Below are 18,628 nucleotides of genomic sequence, written 5' to 3'. Positions count from 1 at the left end.
GGGGGCTGGGGTGGGTGAGGGGGTTGGGGTGGGTGAGGGGGTTGGGGTGGGTGAGGGGGTTGGGGTGGGTGAGGGGGTTGGGGTGGGTGAGGGGGTTGGGGTGGGTGAGGAGAGGCTGTGGTTTAGGACTTCAAAGGGCAGGAAGGCGATTCGCATGAAGAGAAAGGAAATGTTCGCTGGGGCAGCTTTACCAACAGACACAGGGAGGGAGGACTGGGAGCACGTGGGCCGCCTCCGCCCTGGCTGTCGCCCTGGCTCACGTCACACATGGTTGTTGATGATGAGAGCTCCCTCCGGAGCAGGTCCTCTTTCCAAATTCTTTTAGGCAGCTGCTAGGCGGGAAGGTCAAAGGTTTCCCCCCACCCCAGCCTTTTATGTCTTAAAAATAACCAGTTTAAAATAATCCATTTCCCGAAGAGGCATATTTTGGGGTGGCAAACTCTGCCCCCTTCACAGCTGAGTGTCTGATCTGGGGCACTCCACCATCTCCACCCCTTTGTGATGCTCGTGCAATCATTTAAATGGCCTCATGCATCTCACAAACATGAACGTGAACGTGCTCACGAAAATGTACTGGAGACGGACATTAACATCATGGAGTGGGCTCGGATTTGCTGTGTCTTTCGCTTTCATCAGCCACTCCTCGCACTTAAACTGGGCCACCGTGTGTAACTGCGAGGAAATTAGAGACCGTGGAGACAATGCGGGAATACAGTGCTGAAGGCGGTGACCTGCAGTCCAGGCCCAGCCATGGAGAAATGAGGCTTTTTCTTTACAGTCATGGGTGAAGACCAGTGCAGATCACACTGTCATTATCCGAAGGCAGAGAGAAAATCACAGGATCCAACTCAGGAGGAATTCTCTTCCCAGGAGGAGAGTGAGGCATGGGTCCCTGTTCTTCTACATTCAAAATGTTTAGGTTACAAAACAGTCCCGGATGTAAGGTGCGGCACGGAATACAGTCGTTAACGAGGTGATGTGTGCGGGGTCATTACCGGGGGTCATAAACCTTACAAAGTCAAACCTCACTTTGTAAGGTTTAGAACTGTCTAACCACTATGCTGGGCACCTAAAACGAATATAAAACAATATGGAGTGTCAGCTATCACTGAAAATGAAATTTAAAGAATGTTTAGAAGTCACATACCACCAAGTCAGCATCAGTCTTCTGTAGGCTCTCCATTAGCAAGCCCTCCTTCCCAGAATGGAAATAACGTTTTTAGAGACTCAGTGACAAATACAGGCACTGGAGAGCTGTCGATGGAGGTAAGAAATTACTTTGTAGTCTCTACTGAATGTTTAATGTACATCTTAAATTTTAAAAGGAAGTGTTGGTGTAACTCTGTCCACATTCTGGGACCCTTAGGGGTAAAATAGACGTGGCTCCTGCACCGTAATTACAGGTCGCGTGACGCCAGTAGCTCTGCCGAAGCCCCGCCTGGCCGGTGCCTCCGCAGCTCACCTTCTAGGCCAGCTGTGGGCAAACTATGGCCCGCGGGCCGGATCCGGCCCGTTCGGCTGTTCTATCCGGCCCGGGAGCCGAAAGAGCGGAGGGTTCTCTTGCTCTCCCCTCCGCTCCTTTACTTTGAATTTCTATTAGTTCACACAAACACTCCATCCATGCTTTTGTTCCGGCCCTCCGGTCCAGTTTAAGAACCCATTGTGGCCCTCGAGTCAAAAAGTTTGCCCACCCCTGAGCTAGGCACAGAGCACAGAGATACTAACTGGGCGTCAAGAGAACAAAGACTTCCAGATCGAATGAGTTTAGGAAGTCAGTTTACTAAATCCTGTCTTGGAGGGTCAAGATGCACATTAGCATATTAAAGAAGTCCCACGGTTTTTTTAAAAAAAAAGTCCATTTAACTTTGTTTTGTGATTTATTTGTAAAGTGGAAGACTTTCTCCCCCAGCACACCCATTAACAACCCTTTCCCAACAAATCAAAACCTTGTAAAAAATTAAGCGGGTTTCCTTTCATCTCAATTCAGGAAGAACTAAACGACAGATTATTTCAGGGGAAGAAAGATGCCTTGCTTTGAGTTTTCTGCTGTGCCTCGCACACGGATGAGTATAAAAGCTCTTGATAAATGCTTATTAATTAATGAACTTAATGAGGGAAAAGGGGGGAGACAATTTGAAGAGCTTGGAGCTTTAAAAGCGCTTCCAAACCTACTTGACTTCCAACCAATGTGTTTTTATGACAATAATATATACGTAACATAAAATTTACCCTTTTCACCTTTTTTAGGGTCCAGTCCAGCAGCATTAACCACGCTCACATCGTTGTGCAATCATAAGCACTGACCAGCTCCATAACGTCTCCATCTTCCCACAAGTTCTGAACCATTTTCCCTTTTGCTCCTTCTCTACGTGGGTGTTTCTGTCCAGTATTGTAGGTTACATGTACCAGGGGTGGTTACATTTCTGATTTAATCCATACATTGCAAAAAGGGGAAACCTAAATTAAAAGTGAGTCAGAGGCGGAAATGGACACTACGTGGGAATAGTGCACACAAGGACCCGTGGCTCCAAGACATCTCTGTTGGGTGTGACGAGCTGTTCACCCATTTCTTTGGGTTAGCCTTCCACTTGTGAGCGTGTGAGAATGGGTGTGTGTGTGCATTTGCATTTGGACGTGGCGTAGCTGGACCTTCGTGTTAAAGATATTTTCGTGATGTAGAGGGAGAAGTGTTCTGATTGTACTTTGGGGGCTCTCTGCTGAGCCACTTTGTCCAGGAATTGCCCGTCTATCCGTGATGGTCACTCACCGGCAGCCATGTTTCCCTTGAGCAACTCAGCTAGAGCGGTGGTTGATGGGAACTAGGGGAATCCCTGTTTCGAAGGCACCAAAATCCTTCTCTGTCTCCCAAAACAGGAACTGGTCACTGTGGGAAGGCTATTCTCTTCCCACCATCACATTCCTGCCTTAGTCCACCACACAGATTCCTTCATCTCTTGGGAAGGTTACGGAGAAAATTCTGCCCCTCTTCCCGGCCTTCAGCCCTCATCCCCCTGGAAGCTGGTGGATGACAGAACTGGTGCGTTGGGGAAAAGGGTCATTGCACATGCTCTGTCTGGGCCCCCTTCTCTCTTCCTGTGTGTGTGCTTACCCCCTGGATGCCTTCCCACGGCCTTCTCCATGGTAAGCTCCCCGCCAGGCCTGCTCCCAGGATGCAGTTGCTTGATAATTTGCTCGTGACCGAATGAGCTCAATTCAAGGGAAAGTTGCAGGAAACTTCATTTTGGCCCCAAGTCCAAGTCACATCCTCCAACCCAGTTTTACTGCGGTTATTTATCCGTTGACTTAGGAATCAGAGGGGAAATGGTATCAATTGGCGCCATGAAGTGCAAAATGACTGAGGCAGCCAACCCTCTTGGGCTGGTTCTTGAATGACAGAGACGGGAAGTAGGGAACTGTGGAGTGACTATCCTCCACCTAGTATGTGGCCGGGAAGCACAGGAAATACAGCGGATAGAAAACAAAGCAGAGGATGAGACAAAATCGGAGTCAGGCGTGAGGAGGGTCCATGCACCCTGCTGGCCTGCCGATGGAGAGGGCCACTGAGAAAGGACGCAGGAGGCCTTTGAAGCCGAGTGGCCTCTGGTGTCAGGCCGCACAAGAAACAGGGACCACAGTCCTGCAACCACAGCAAATGCATTCTGCCATGAACAGGAGCGCGTCGGAAAGAGGAACCTGAGGGTGAGATGAGAGCAGCCAGTGGACGCCGGGATTGCAGTTTCATAAGACGCCGAGCAGAGAACCCAGCCAGTTCCTTCCAGACTGCTGACCTGCAGAGGTGTGAGATAACAAACATGTGAGATAGCAAACATGTGAGATAACAAACACGTGACATAACAAACATGTGAGATAACAAACGTGTGTTTTTACCCTCCCTCCCGCCCCCGCACACACACAGAAAACAAGAAAACAAAGCAGTTGTGTAGAGAGAAGCCGAGTCAAGCCGTAGAGAAGTTCTGTTGGCTACGGGCCCCTCCGGGAGGCCAGCCGCACCATACCGGCCCGAGGTTCCGTGAATACCACTCAGTGTTACACCGTCTTCCCTTTTTTTGCGTGGGCTAGCTCAAGTTATTTTTTTTTTAAATATATTTTATTGATTTTCCAGAGAGAGGAAGGGAGAGGGATAGAGAGCCAGAAACATCAATGAGAGAGAAACATTGATCAGCTGCCTCCTGCACACCTCCCACTGGGGATGTGCCCGCAACCAAGGTACATGCCCCTGACCGGAATCAAACCTGGGACCCTTGAGTCGGCAGGCCGACGCTCTATCCACTGAGCCAAACTGTCAGGGCTAGCTCAAGTTATTTTATAGTTTTCCAAGAATACTGACCAAGGCACTCTCTGAATGTCATTCTTCTTATCTATAGCTGGTAGTTTGAATACTTGCCCTACTTATTAATAGAATGAGGTAACAGAGATAGAAAAGAATCTAAGTTCTTAAGAGTGCCTTTGAGAATATCCCCAGTAAGTGGTTGTCCAGCCTTAGTCAACAACAGGGAATTGCTATTTCTTGAATTAATCTGTTCTCTTTTCAGAGTTCCTAGTTGCTAGAAAATGGCAAAGTTTTCTTCCCTGGAACGCCACCTCCTTTATCCTAATTCTGTCCTCTTGGGTCACTTAGAATAAATGCAGTCTCTCCTGTGCAGGACAGCCCTGGAGGTGTATGAAGACAGCTGTCAAGTTCTCACCTCAGCCTCTTCTTCTCGGGGCTAAATGTCATGCTTTCCCCGCATCACAGGGCCTAAGAATGACCGGGAAAGTTTGGGCATAGGAGTTAAAGAGAAATATTTTTTTTGATTAAGTCTTCATCACTGAAAAAGAAAAAAAGAGACTTCGTTAATAAGGCAATCAGCCAACACATTCACATTTTTAGGGTGTTTCCAAATCCCCATGTGCTGGGTTTATAGTTTAAAAAATGAATTAAACACCAATTTAAATTTTTTTGTTTTAATTTTAAGTATTTACATATACATCCCACACAAACAAAATCTCCTTAAGTCCTCCGTAATTTTTAGGACTAAAGAGAACCTGAGACCCAACAGTTGAAGGCCTCCGTGGTATCTTGCACGCTTTGCTTACTGGTTGTAAGCATGCATGGATAGGAACAGACTGGAATATAAATACATCCATAGACTTTGTCAGGTATGGTGCCTAATTAAAGTAACTTAACTTTGTGCCTGAGGAAAACACGGTTCACGTGCTTCCTGACGACAGTGGTGCCCAGTGGAGGGCTGCTCTGATATAAGGAGACAGCCCATATCTCAACTCCACACACAACGCCAAATATTCGGTTTAGAATTTAATGGATGGGTTTGAAGAAAATGGGGTGTTCTGAGGCTTTACCACAAAGACTTTTTTTAAAAAAAAAAAATATTTTATTGATTTTTTACAGAGAGGAAGGGAGAGGGATAGAGAGTTAGAAACATCGATGAGAGAGAAACATCGATCAGCTGCCTTCTGCACACCTCCTCCTGGGGATGTGCCCTCAGCTAAGGTACATGCCCTTGACCGGAGTCGAACCTGGGACCCTTGAGGTCCGCAGGCCGATGCTCTATCCACTGAGCCAAACCGGTCAGGGCACAAAGACTTCTTTTTAATAGACTGTTTTTAAGGCAGTTTTACGTATTCAGCAAGACTGAGCAGAAAGTAGAGTTCGCATGTGTCCCCTGACCCTACACTTGCACAGCCTCCCCCACCCTCAACATCCCTGCACCCAAGTGGTCCATTTGTTACAACTGTGAGCCTCACTGACTGATGAATGTCATCCGGTCTATCCATCCGTCCGCCCCCCTAGCCCTTGGCAAGCATAGATCGTCCTGTCTCCGTTGTTTGGCCTTTTCCGGAAGGTCAGATGGTTAGAATCGTGCAGTATACAACCTTTCCAGGTGACCTCCGCTTCTTTTTAAGTGCATTTGATGAACTGGAGTGAAAAAAAGTTGGGTCTGCATTAGCAACTCTTTCCTTATGTTCATTTACTGTCCAGGCTAATGAAACCCACCCGTGCCCGTCTTACTGCTTATCCTGACACCTTCCAGACGCTCAGCTACCCACGGCCAGGAGCTCCGCGTCTCGATTCGGGGTCCCAGTGCCGACCAAGCCCCGTCCAGGCAGGTCCTCTCCGCGGAGGCAGCTGCAGTGGAGCCCTCGAGGACGGGCCATGGAGAGCTCACCCTGCGCTCATCTTTTCAGCGACGAACGAGAAAAACTACGGACGTGGCACCTCCTCCCTTCGGGCTCGGTCCCCGGGACTCCGAGGGGGAGACTTATCAGCTCCTGTTAAGTCTGCGTCGGTTCCTGAACCTTTGGATGTACCGTTAACCGGGAGCCAACGCGCCGAGTGACCCGTCCACATCCAGAGGGACAGGAAGACATCAGGAGGAAGATGATCGGGGAAGAGGTTAAAAAGAGGGGAGCACTTTCTGTGGGTCTGGTAGTTCCGGGCTCCACCTGCCCTGCGGCGGGACCCCCCCCCCCCCCCCGCGGCGAAGAGTGTGTGCGGTCGGAGGACCAGGCTCAGGAATGCGGTTTAGTTTCTCCAGCCCAGCGCCGGCCGGCCCGGTGGCTGTGTGCGTGGACGGCGGGGGCGGGGCGGAGAGCTCAGCCACCGCCGCGTGCACAGAGCACCGGAGGGCCGGCGTCCCCCCCGAAACCGGGGCTCCGCAGCTTTCCGCTCCACGCCGCCCTCTGGGCCTTGAGAGCCGCGCCGCGTTTAGACTACCGGCGGGCGGGCAACGGCTTGCTGGACGACCCGTCGTGATCCGTCGCAAATCCCGGCCGGGTTTTGGCAGCCACCCGGCAGGGGCGGGGCCTCGCGCTGCCGCCGCGCGCCGGGGGGCGGGGGCGGGGCTTGCCGCCGGCGGAGGGCGGGGCCGCGCGGGCCTTCCCCTGGGCCGAGCTGCGCTGCGGGTGCGGAGGGCGGGCGGGCGCCGCCGGCGGGTGGGGGGCCTTGAAACGAGCGGGGGGTCTCGGCGCCGCCGCTTGGTTCCCAGAACCCCGGACCCTCCCCGGGAGGCGGCCGGGCCGGGCGGGGGGCGGAGGGCGGAGGGCTCGGGAGGGAGCGTGTGTGCGTGTGCGTGCGCATGCAGATCAGAGGCCGCCCCTGCCGCCTGCTCCCCCGGCGACTCGGGGCGACCCCGAGCCCCTAGGCCCGGGGAACCAAGGCGCCCCAAGTCCGGGCCGGGAGGGCGCGCTGTGGGGACGCGCTGCCCCGCCTGGAAGTGCGGGGCAGGTGTGGGAGTTCCTAAGGCTTGACCCTCAGGATTTTAAAACACGTGTCTGTCTCTGTCATGTTTACTTTTAGGGTTTTGGCCAAATTGGGCACAAAATAGCCACTTACCCCTTCTCACCGAGGAAGAGCGGGAGAAAGGGTAAGTAAGGAATGAGCAGGGCTGGAGGGAGCTAGGGCGCCCCGAGACAGCAGGGGCACAAGGTCTGACCCCCAGCCCCCTCCCCCGGGGACCTGGGGGCCCAAGTCCACGTGTTCACCAGACCAGGGGCCCACGTTCCAGGGTCGCACCCTGCCAGTGCCTGGAGGTTTGCCAGGGTCACAGTGCGGGGTGGCTGGCAGCTGGCCCTGACCCTTCACTCCTCCGGAGCGTGGGCCTCGCCCCTCTTGGGTTTGGTTATTACAGAGCCAGCGTTCCCCCTGGTGACTAACGGGGCCCTCTCCCAAGGATCTTTGCATATTAGAAGGGGACCCCTGTACCAACCCTGCAGACCCCAGAGCACAGCGTGAATAGCAGCGTGGCACGCGCTGAATTTCCTTGGGGATCTACTCCCCAGCTCCCCGCAGGGAGCAATGGCCAGGCTGGGCCTCCTTCGCCGGCTTGTGCTGTGAGACCCCCTCTCCAGCAGTCCCTCCTCTTCTGGAAAGTTGCCGAGGTGCACATGGAAGTCCTTGGGGGTTCGCTGTGATGTTCAGCGGGGTCCCTTTCCTCGGCCCTTTCCCGGGACTTTTCCATCACTCCCAGCACCTCACTGCCCACGCCTCTCCTTTGGTGACGTGGAACCCAGCCTCGCCCAGAGGGTGGGAGCAGCCCTGCACCCCTCGGTCCCAAATAAGCCAAGGGTTTGAGTTAACATTCGGTGAGCCACCAGCACGAATGGGAAACCCACACGGAGACACCCACACGGGAGACACCCACACGGGAGACACCCACACGGAGACACCCACACGGAGACACCCACACGGAGACACCCACACGGGAGATACCCACACGGGACATCAGGGACTGCCCTCCATGGGAATGGGAAACCCACACGGGAGACACCCACACGGGAGACACCCACACGGGAGACACCCACACGGGAGACACCCACACGGAGACACCCACACGGGAGACACCCACACGGGAGATACCCACACGGGAGATACCCACACGGACATCAGGGACTGCCCTCCGTGGGAATAGGAAACCCACACGGGAGACACCCACACGGGAGACACCCACACGGGAGACACCCACACGGGAGACACCCACACGGGAGATACCCACACGGGAGATACCCACACGGACATCAGGGACTGCCCTCCGTGGGAATGGGAAACCCACACGGAGACACCCACACGGGAGACACCCACACGGGAGACACCCACACGGGAGATACCCACACGGGAGATATCCACACGGGAGATACCCACACGGGAGATACCCACACGGGAAATATCCACACGGAGACACCCACACGGGAGATACCCACACGGGAGATATCCACACGGACATCAGGGACTGCCCTCCGTGGGAATGGGAAACCCACACGGAGACACCCACACGGGAGACACCCACACGGGAGACACCCACACGGGAGATACCCACACGGGAGACACCCACACGGGAGATACCCACACGGGAGACACCCACACGGGAGATACCCACACGGACATCAGGGACTGCCCTCTGTGGGAATGGGAAACTCACACGGAGACACCCACACGAGACACCCACACGGAGACACCCACACGGGAGACACCCACACGGACATCAGGGACTGCCCTCCGTGGGAATGGGAAACCCACACGGAGACACCCACACAGGAGACACCCACACGGGACATCAGGGACTGCCCTCCGTGGCATCCCCACAGGGGCCGCCTGGGCCTGCACCTGCCTTTGTATTTGTTTGAATCATGTGGCCGGTGACCACAGCATCGAATTCTGAAAACCCAGAAATAGTTGTTTAATTGACGATGGGTTCACTCAAGGATTCAACAGATTTTTTTATCTGTTGATGAGCGGGGATGATGGGATTCGGTCGGAGATGGCTCTTGGGTGGAGGCTTCGCCCGTTTTCCGGGGGTTTTCTGAACAGCTAGGTGTTAATGTACAAGCCGCCTGGTTCCGCTGGCCTTCTGGTGGGCGGGCTGTGCGGTGCCCTTTCCTGCCTTCCTGGGACTGTCCGTCATGAGCTCTCACGGCTCCTGGCCCTCGCGATGTCCTGGAGTGGGCAGTGTGGGCAGTTCCCCGTGCGTCCGTGGGTGGTACCCATATTATCATTACCACAGCGGACGGGGATGCGTTTTTGGCTTCTCCCTCACAGGGGACTCGAGGTGAGGCGGCATGGCGAGTGCAGGGCCGATGCACCTAGGGCAGTAAATACTGGCGTTCACTCCCGTGGGCTTCTGTACTTGGCCCTCATTGTTTCACCCAGGTGTTAAAGGTGTCTTTTTCTGGTCACAAAGGTTTAAAAAATGACAGAACCTTGCGAGGATATAAAAGGTAGAAAGCCAGTCTCCTCGGAACTCCCTCTCACAATGCCGCTGTCCGCAGTTTGGGCTGATTTCATCGTTATGTATTTCTATTTGGCAGAATTCTGAATTTCTGCCTGTTGTCTTCACATTTCTGGCTGTTTACCACCATTCCTGTTTCACCCTAAACCCTCCAGGAGAGGTAGCATGCCTTTTACAGACAGGCTTTTATTTTTATTTTTTATTAATCCTCCCCCGAGGATATTTGTTCCCATTGGTTTTTAGAGAAAGTGGAAGGGAGGAGGAGACACACACACACACACACACACACACACACACACACACAGAGAGAGAGAGAGAGAGAGAGAGAGAGAGAGAGAAACATTGATGTGAGAGAGGCACATCGATTGGTTGCCTCCCACATTCTCCCACCACCACCCAGGGGCCGGAATCGAGCCTGCAACCGAAGTCCGTGCCCTTGACCAGAACGGAACCCGAGACCCTGCAGTCCTTGGGCCAACGTTCCAACCACTGAGCCACCGGCTGGGGCTGCAGACAGTCTTTTAAGACGCAGGCTTGGTTCCCGGCTCTGGTTTTGTTAGCTCTGCCCTTTGGGCCTGTGAACACTTCTCTGCTCCTTAACTGCTCGTCTGTCAAAACAGCAGTGAGCACAGTTACAAGGAGTGTATACCACCAGCCACTGGCCCGTTCACTTCCCTCCCTGTGCCTCTCTCCGGTCACCCATCACATTCTTGGGACTTTTCTTGTGGTTGTGGAAAACGATCTAGTATTTCACTTTCCTGAAGGTGCTTACCCTCCTGGGTTTTGATCGCCTGTTACAGCTGATCTTAGAATTTCCCTGAAGAGGCCTGACCCCTGATGGGGCTCAAACTCCCCCACCACATGACTCTTTCCGCAGCCCTGCCCACACGCAGGAGTGCGAGGAGAGGGACAGCAAAGGTGGGGCCTGGGAGAGGAGGGGAAGGGCTTCTGTCCTGTGTTTAAGAAGCTCTGACTCGCCGAAACCGGTTTGGCTCAGTGGGTAGAGTGTCAGCCTGCGGACTGAAAGGTCCCAGGTTCGATTCCGGTCAAGGGCATGTACCTTGGTTGCAGGCACATCCCCAGTAGGGGGTGTGCAGGAGGCAGCTGATCGATGTTTCTCTCTCATCGATGTTTCTAACTCTCTATCCCTCTCCCTTCCTCTCTGTAAAAAATCAATAAAATATATTGAAAAAAAATTATAAAAAAAAAAAAGAAGCTCTGACGGTTCCCCCAGTGAGGAGACATCCCAGTGCCCTGAGCTGAGTCTGAGAGCCGGGATTTCCTTTCGATTTCAGGAAGGTCTGTGGCGAGTGAGCTGTATGTAAAAATGCTGGTGCATCGTGTCCGAGCTGTCATTTTGCCCGGCGGTGGGTTTAATGATACAGCTCAGCCGTGTAGTTAGTGTGTCTAATGCTGCTCTCCGAGCCAAGGACGGCAGGTCCGCAGACTGATGTCGCAGCAGGCCCCCGGTTTCGCGTGGCTGAGGAGTACATGCTGTCAGTAGATTACAGGCCTGTCAGCAGCGTGCATGGCGTGTGGCACCTGCATCGTAAGTTCCCGTCTGCAGGGCCGAGTATGGCGTTTTATTCAAACAACAATCCGCTGTGAGCGCGCCCACAGGCCAGCACGTCCCCCAGGGGTCTGCCAGCGCCGCTGTTCTCACAAGGCAGGATCTTTTCTATCTTTCGTGATTTTTTCTTTTTTTGCGTGGAAGAAAAATATTCTTAAAGAAAAGCCTCATTTAAGGATGCTTTGTGATCCACAAACTTACGTTTAAGGTCATTTTGGTTTGTAATGCTGATGGGGTAGTTACGTAGGCGTCAAATAAGAAATGGCCTTCAGCTTTCTAGGGCAGGCCCCACAGCTCCGCTCCCTCACTGCATGCGCACCGTGCCAGGGGCCCTGTGGACGCACCGACAGTTACAGCAGCTGCTGGAGAATCGTGCGTCCTGAGTTCCAGCCCGGAGTGGCCGGACCGCGTCCCCCTCCTTGGGCGATGTCAGGGCTGTCGCCGTACTCTGGAGGCTGTCTTCCCGGGTTCGGGGACAGGCTGTGTCATGGCCCAGCCGTGCCGTCTTGGACACGTATTCCTCCTCTGTAGAATGGGGTCACTCCTCGCGGTCACTGTCAGATTGAGTGCCTGTAAAGTAGCGTGCTGGTGGGTACAGCCTAAGTCCCCGGTAAAGACTCGTTGAATTTTCTTGCCTCTAGGGTTCTTGCTACCAGAACAAAGACTGCCCATCTCTCTTACATCCCAGACAACCCCCCTGGCCAGGACAGGTGGTGCCAACTAGGGGAATTCCCCGTGGACCCTGGTATTCGGTTGTGGGACTGGGAAGCGGAATGGGGAGCGATGGCAAAGGAGAGGAATGTGAGCTGAGGGGAAGGTGCCGGTCTCTTGCTCAGTCCACGGGCGGACGGAGGGCGATGAATCACTTCCCTCTTAGAAAGAACCCCTTTATCTCTGGCCTTTGGTCAGCTGCTCTGCCGCAGACTCTGACCTCCTTACTGCCTGCTCAGTGCAACGATCAGCTTTTTCTCTTATCACTGCGATGCCACCTGAACAACCCTGCGTTTCTTTTTCTTTCTTTTTGTGGGTGGGACCTGGTAGCAGACGTGTACTTCCTTAGGATCTGGATTCCCTCTACTCAGCGTCCAGCGGCCGTCTTTGTGCCCTTTCCTTGTCCTGTAGTTCATTCATTCCTCTTTAATTTTTTAAAAAACTATATTTTTATTGATTGCAGAGAAGAAGGGAGAGGGAGAGAGAGAATCCCCTCCTGGGGATGGAGCCCACAACCCGGACATGTGCCCTGACCAGGACTCGAACCGTGACCTCCTGGTTCATAGGTCGACACTCAGCCACTGAGCCACGCCGGCCAGGCTTCAATTTTTTTTTTTTTTTTACACTGTATGCTATGTGCATTGAACTAGATACGAAGATGAAAAATCACTGTCCTTGGTCAAGGAGTTTGGTAGGACAATAGACATCTCTACAGGCACTCGGCGTCTGCCGTGCGATTTGCCACGATGGAGAGACGTGCACAGGAAGGCTCGCAGGAGCTCTTGATCCCCATGGAGACGCCAGGGGAGGGCATGAGCAGTGGCTGGGTGTGTGCTGAGCCTGGGGGGCTGAGTAGGAGGGGCAGGCTGGCAAGGAGCTAACATCATGGGTCGTTGTATGGCTTTCTCAGAGCTGAGTATGTTCTGGGGACTGTGCAGGCCAGTTAGAGTGTGAAGGGCCACGTCAGGAGCCAGAGGAGAGGGACAGCTCAGTCAGGGCCCGCTTTCCCTCCCAGGCCGAGTGACCACTGGAGGATTGTGGGGACGGGCAAGGTCCCTGACAGTGCTGGGTGGATGGCGGGGGGCGGGGTGGGGGCGGGGTGGCAGGACCGTGGGCCAGACCCGAGGACAGTGTGTTCATCTGGGTGACCGGAGGTTGAGAGCTCAGACGAGGAGCGGGCAGTGGGCTGCTCAGCGTGAGGAGGTTTAGGAAAGATGTTTAGGACGAGGGAAGCTTGGTGGTCTTTGTGATTGAATGTGAAAGGGACGGGAGAGAGTTCGGACGGGAGAGTGGCTTCCAGGTTCCTGGTCAGCGAGAGGGAAGGAGAAGAGAGCCGGTCTGAGGGCAGACGGTGAGCGGTGAGCGCAGGTTCTGGCTAATGTGCCTGTGGGCACACTCTGGCGGGAGGGGCAGTCTAGGAGGAGAGGAGGGGCTGAGTGTGAGTGGCAGGGAACACTGCAGCTGGGGGACAAACCAGGAGGAGATGGAGATGCCGAAGGGCATGGCCGAGAGTCTGGGAGGACAGTCAGCTCAACCTTTCCGGCCAACGGCAGACTTTCAAGAAGGGGACCCAGTTAAAAATGCAGCCCCGGCTGCCGAAACCGGTTTGGCTCAGTGGATAGAGCGTCGGCCTGCGGACTGAGGGGTCCCGGGTTCGATTCCGGTCAAGGGCATGTACCTTGGTTGCGGGCACATCCCCAGTGGGGGGGTGTGCAGGAGGCAGCTGATCGATGTTTCTCTCTCACCGATGTTTCTAGCTCTCTACCCCTCTCCCTTCCTCTCTGTAAAATATCAATAAAATATATTTAAAAAAAATGCAGCCCCGGCTGGTTTGGCTCAGTGGGTAGAGTGGTGGCCTGTGGACGGAAGGGTCCCAGGTTCGGTTCCATTCAGGTGCACATGCCTGGGTTGTGGGCTCGGTCCCCAGTAGGGGGCGTGCAGGAGGCAGCCGATCAGTGATTCTTTCTCATCACTGATGTTTCTCTCTCTCTCCCTCTCCTTCTCCCTTCCTCTCGGAAATCAATAACAATATATATTTTTAAAAATGCAGTGCTCGGAATCGGGCGTGACGGGGTGGGGAGGGCCTGTCAGAAGTGGTGGCTGTGGGGGTGGTGGGGGCTCACGTACGGAGAGACCAGCAGCCTCTCTGTGGTGTAAACTTCCTGTGGGTTTACCACCACCGGCTTATCCCGCCTGGGTGACTGCGCACGTCAGAGCACTTACACCGACTCTCGGGCGATGTCCAGGGCCCGATGGCTTCCTAGGCGCCCCGTTCTCACGGCAGCAGGTGCGCGGCCTGTGGTCAGTGTGGCCAGAGCAGCCCCCCCCCCCCCCTCCGGAGCTCTGCTAGGTTTCCCGGCTCCTGGCAGGTTCTGGACTCAGTGCCCAGGAGGTGAGAGGACCCATTTTTCTCTCATGTAATAAATCGCCAAAAATGTCATCTTTGCCGTTTCACCCCCAAGTTGACTCTGAGGGCTGGGCCCTTGTAAAGGCCCTCGGACACACACGCTCTATATCTTTGTGTGGGAAAACGTTCGCAGCGTTTGCGGTCAGCCTTCGAAGAACCGTCTTGCTTGGAGCGGAGGACACGGTGCAGACACGTTACCCAGGCCGCGTTTGGGAACCGTGCCCAGCAAAGGCGTATTTTAAAGAAGGGAATGCTTGTAGCATCGTGTTTCGTATTTTAGGGGAATTTAGTTTCCTGAGATTTCCCTCTTGGGGATTCTTCCCTCCCCTCTGCTCTCCTGCGTGTCCCCCCCCCCGGGCGTCTCCCGTTAGGAGTTCTGCATCTCCCTGGCCTCGCTCCGGGTTCTCCGTCTGCTGTCTGTGCCCGGCCTCCTCCCGTCTTTGGACTCGGGCTGTAGAGGTCCTGGTGGAGGATGAGTGGGGTTCGAGGGGCAGAGCAGGCATCGCGAGGAGCCGTGAGTCTGGGAAGCCGCGCTGCCCGGCGCTTGGGGTTGAAGGCCAAGAGCGAGCTGCACGCACGGGGAATGGCGCACCTGTGAGGCTGTAAGCGGTAGGAAGAGGGGGGTCGCCACAGGTAATTTACCCTCATTTGTTAATAGACTTCATTGTTTAGAGCATTTTTAGGTTCACAGCAAAATGGAGTGGAAGGTAGAGATTTCCCAGATGCACCCCCTCTCCCGCCATGCACAGCCTCCCCCATTATCAGCATCACTCACCAGAGTGGCACGTTTGTTACAACCGATGAGCCGATACAGTTTGTTCCAGTCGTTTGCATCGGGGTTCACCCTTGGTGTACGTGTGTCCGTTCTGTGAGTTTGGGCAGTGTGCGATGACGTGTGTACATTCTGTGAGTTTGGGCAATGTGCGATGACGTGTGTACATTCTGTGAGTTTGGGCAATGTGCGATGATGTGTGTCCGTTCTGTGAGTTTGGGCAATGTGTGATGACGTGTGTCCGTTCTGTGAGTTTGGGCAGTGTACGATGACGTGTGTCCGTTCTGTGAGTTTGGGCAATGTGCGATGACGTGTGTCCGTTCTGTGAGTTTGGGCAGTGTGCGATGACGTGTGTCCATTCTGTGAGTTTGGGCAGTGTGCGATGACGTGTGTCCATTCTGTGAGTTTGGGCAATGTGCGATGACGTGTGTCCGTTCTGTGAGTTTGGGCAATGTGCGATGACGTGTGTCCATTCTGTGAGTTTGGGCAGTGTGCGATGACGTGTGTCCGTTCTGTGAGTTTGGGCAGTGTGCGATGACGTGTGTCTGTTCTGTGAGTTTGGGCAGTGTGCGATGACGTGTGTCTGTTCTGTGAGTTTGGGCAGTGTGCGATGACGTGTGTCCGTTCTGTGAGTTTGGGCAGTGTGCGATGACGTGTGTCCGTTCTGTGAGTTTGGGCAATGTGCGATGATGTGTGTCCATTCTGTGAGTTTGGGCAGTGTGCGATGACGTGTGTACGTTCTGTGAGTTTGGGCAGTGTGCGATGACGTGTGTCCGTTCTGTGAGTTTGGGCAATGTGCGATGACGTGTGTCCGTTCTGTGAGTCTGGGCAGTGTGCGATGACGTGTGTATGTTCTGTGAGTCTGGGCAGTGTGCGATGACGTGTGTCTGTTCTGTGAGTTTGGGCAGTGTGCGATGACGTGTGTCCGTTCTGTGAGTCTGGGCAGTGTGCGATGACGTGTGTATGTTCTGTGAGTCTGGGCAGTGTGCGATGACGTGTGTCTGTTCTGTGAGTTTGGGCAGTGTGCGATGACGTGTGTCCGTTCTGTGAGTTTGGGCAGTGTGCGATGACGTGTGTCCGTTCTGTGAGTTTGGGCAGTGTACGATGACATGTGTCCATCATTATAGAATCGTGTCACTGCCCTCACAGTCCCCTGTGCTCTGCCCATTCATCCCCACCCTCTCCGTCCCCCACCAGCCCCTGGCAACCTCTCACCCTTTTCCCGCCTCCATACTTCCGTATTTCCCAGGAGGTCATATAGTTAGAGTCATATAGTATGTAGCCTCTTCCCCTCATTTTCAGTTTTCCTGGTAGAGCAGGTTCTTTCCAAAGCGTTTTGATATTTTCCCAAGAGCTTATTTGTTCAATGAGAGTTTTATTAGTGTCAGATTCAAATACTAAAGACTTAGTTTTGTTTAAAAAAAGGACTGTAATTCTGCAAGGGCGTTCAGAGCCCTTCAGGAACTAATTGGCTTGTGTTTTTCACGGGCCTCACTGTCCCTCACGGTAGAGAAGAACTGTGGTCGGTAAACGTGGTGACGACAGCAGGTAGATGATGAGTAGTTTGGGGCATGTCTGGTGTATATGACCATGATGTTAACACTCCATACATTCCATTAAACCTTTATTTTAACAATTTAAAACATAGGCATTAAAGAGAAATTTCCAGACATTAAAGAGGTCATGTGAGTGAGAAGGAGTGGAATGGAGTCCTGAAGATTTTTAATTTAGCCCTAGCTCTGCAGTCAGCTGCGTGAACACGGACTTCAGGTCTCTGAACTCCATTCTCTCTTTTTTTTGTTAATCCTCATCTGAAGATATTCCATTGATTTTAAGAGCGAGTGGAAGAGAAAGGGAAAGACAGAGAAACATCGATGTGAGAGAGACACATCGATTGGTTGCTTCCTGCACGCACCCTGACCAGGGCCTTGGGGATCCAGCCTGAAACCGAGGTTTGTGCCCTTCACCTGAATCGAATCTGGGACCCTTCAGTCCATGGGCTGACGTTCTATCCACTGAGCCAAACTGGCTAGGGCTGAACTTCATTCTCTTTTTGGTAGAACGGAGGTATGTACTTCATAGGGTATATTTGAGGACAGCATGAGCTGTTTGTAAGAATCCTATGTTAGTTTAACCCATTGTAAAGAAATGTAAGGAATTATCTGGTTAATGAGTCATACTTGGTTACTGTCTTCAACTCTAACATTTTTAAAATTTAAATTTTTTTGTGTGTGTAGACAAGTAATTAAGGGAAGTAATGATTTGTGGTTAAGAAGGCAACATAGGAAGTCCTCTTACCACCGTTGGCAGGTTTCTGGAACTGAGTCAAACAATGTAAAACGAAACCAGTTTTATGAAAGGCTAGTTGATATACGGCATCTCACCAACGTCATAACGAAACAACATTGAACGGAACGTTATGCGAGGACCTGTTGTCCTGCTGAAAAGATTAGTTGGCTGTGCCTGTGTCTGAGAAATAAACGATCCTTTTTATCTGAGAACGTGTCATTGATTTAGCCCGCCCGCGTCTCCCTATGGAAGGTGTTCACCTGGAGGTTCTCTGCCTGTGGGGTTGGCTCCTGGTCCCATGTATTACCGCGTGGTCTCCTTGAGATTCCAGTCCTCCTTCCAGAGCATGGATGACAGGTCTGTACAGAGTCAGACGCACATGATGGCCTGTGCATGGGGAGCAAAGCCTCGATCCTACAGCTCTCCTGACGGCCTCTGGGGCGGCGGGGGTGGGAGGGGGTCACCAGGGCAGGGTAGGGTTAGAGTCAGCCGTGGGCAAACTACGGCCCGCGGGCCAGATGCGGCCCGTTCGGCTGTTCTATCCGGCCCGCGGAGCCGAAAGAGCGGAGGGTTCTCTTGCTCTCCCCTCCACTCCTTTACTTTGAATTTATATTAGTTCACACAAACACTCCATCCATGCTTTTGTTCCAGCCCTCCGGTCCAGTTTAAGAACCCATTGTGGCCCTCAGGTCAAAAAGTTTGCCCACCCCTGGGTAGAAGGATTCTGGGGGAAGAGAAAGAACCCTCTGGTTGAAACCCTGAGGCAGGTCATATATCAAATACCCTTCTAGTTTCAATCCCAATGCCCCTCCAGTGTAAAATACTAGAGGAACAGCCAGCGACATGCTGATGCACGCCAGTGGCAGAATGCTTTACATTTTTGAGCTTGAGACTTCTCAACAGTGCTCTGTTTGACATGTAAGTGTAACAGTCCTTTTTATTCAGTACAGTTGACACCTTTAGTCTGCTGCAATCTCGACTTCTTGTAGCTACTTTCTTCTGTTACCTTCAAAATACATGCTGTGGCCAAGGACAGAGAGATGGCCTATCCCGTGAGAATGGCCGTCCCACCACGAGCCCCTGAAGGAGCCACGGGGGGTCAAAGGGGAACTGTCACCCCGAACAAGAAACAGTCC

General features: G+C 53.3%; 1 protein-coding gene and 1 long non-coding RNA gene across 4 annotated transcripts in view; one reads left to right on the top strand and one right to left on the bottom strand.

The window, feature by feature from the left end:
- Nucleotides 1–1,867: 1,867 nt before the first annotated feature.
- LOC308246961 lies at nt 1,868–6,729 on the bottom strand. The gene is made up of 3 exons (XR_013960445.1): nt 6,032–6,729; nt 4,707–4,829; nt 1,868–3,788 (listed from the first exon to the last, which is right to left on the bottom strand). It is a non-coding gene; the product is annotated as an uncharacterized lncRNA (long non-coding RNA).
- The window catches only part of IMMP2L (inner mitochondrial membrane peptidase subunit 2), a 515,663-nt gene continuing 503,082 nt past the window's right edge, over nt 6,048–18,628 (top strand). For 2 of the 3 annotated variants that reach the window (XM_080665428.1, XM_080665430.1), the window contains exons 1-2: nt 6,855–6,924; nt 7,319–7,385. The gene's annotated coding sequence lies outside the window, so the exon portion shown is untranslated. Of the gene's footprint in view, nt 6,416–6,854; nt 6,925–7,318; nt 7,386–18,628 lie in introns of those variants that run through there. The other variant, XM_080665429.1, reaches the window with a different exon arrangement.

This window comes from Plecotus auritus, assembly GCF_963455305.1.
Source record: "Plecotus auritus genome assembly, chromosome: 4".
Taxonomy (NCBI): Eukaryota; Metazoa; Chordata; class Mammalia; order Chiroptera; family Vespertilionidae; genus Plecotus; species Plecotus auritus.
The sequence above is the reverse complement of the archived record's forward strand: the minus strand, read 5'-3'. Positions and strand labels throughout refer to the sequence as shown.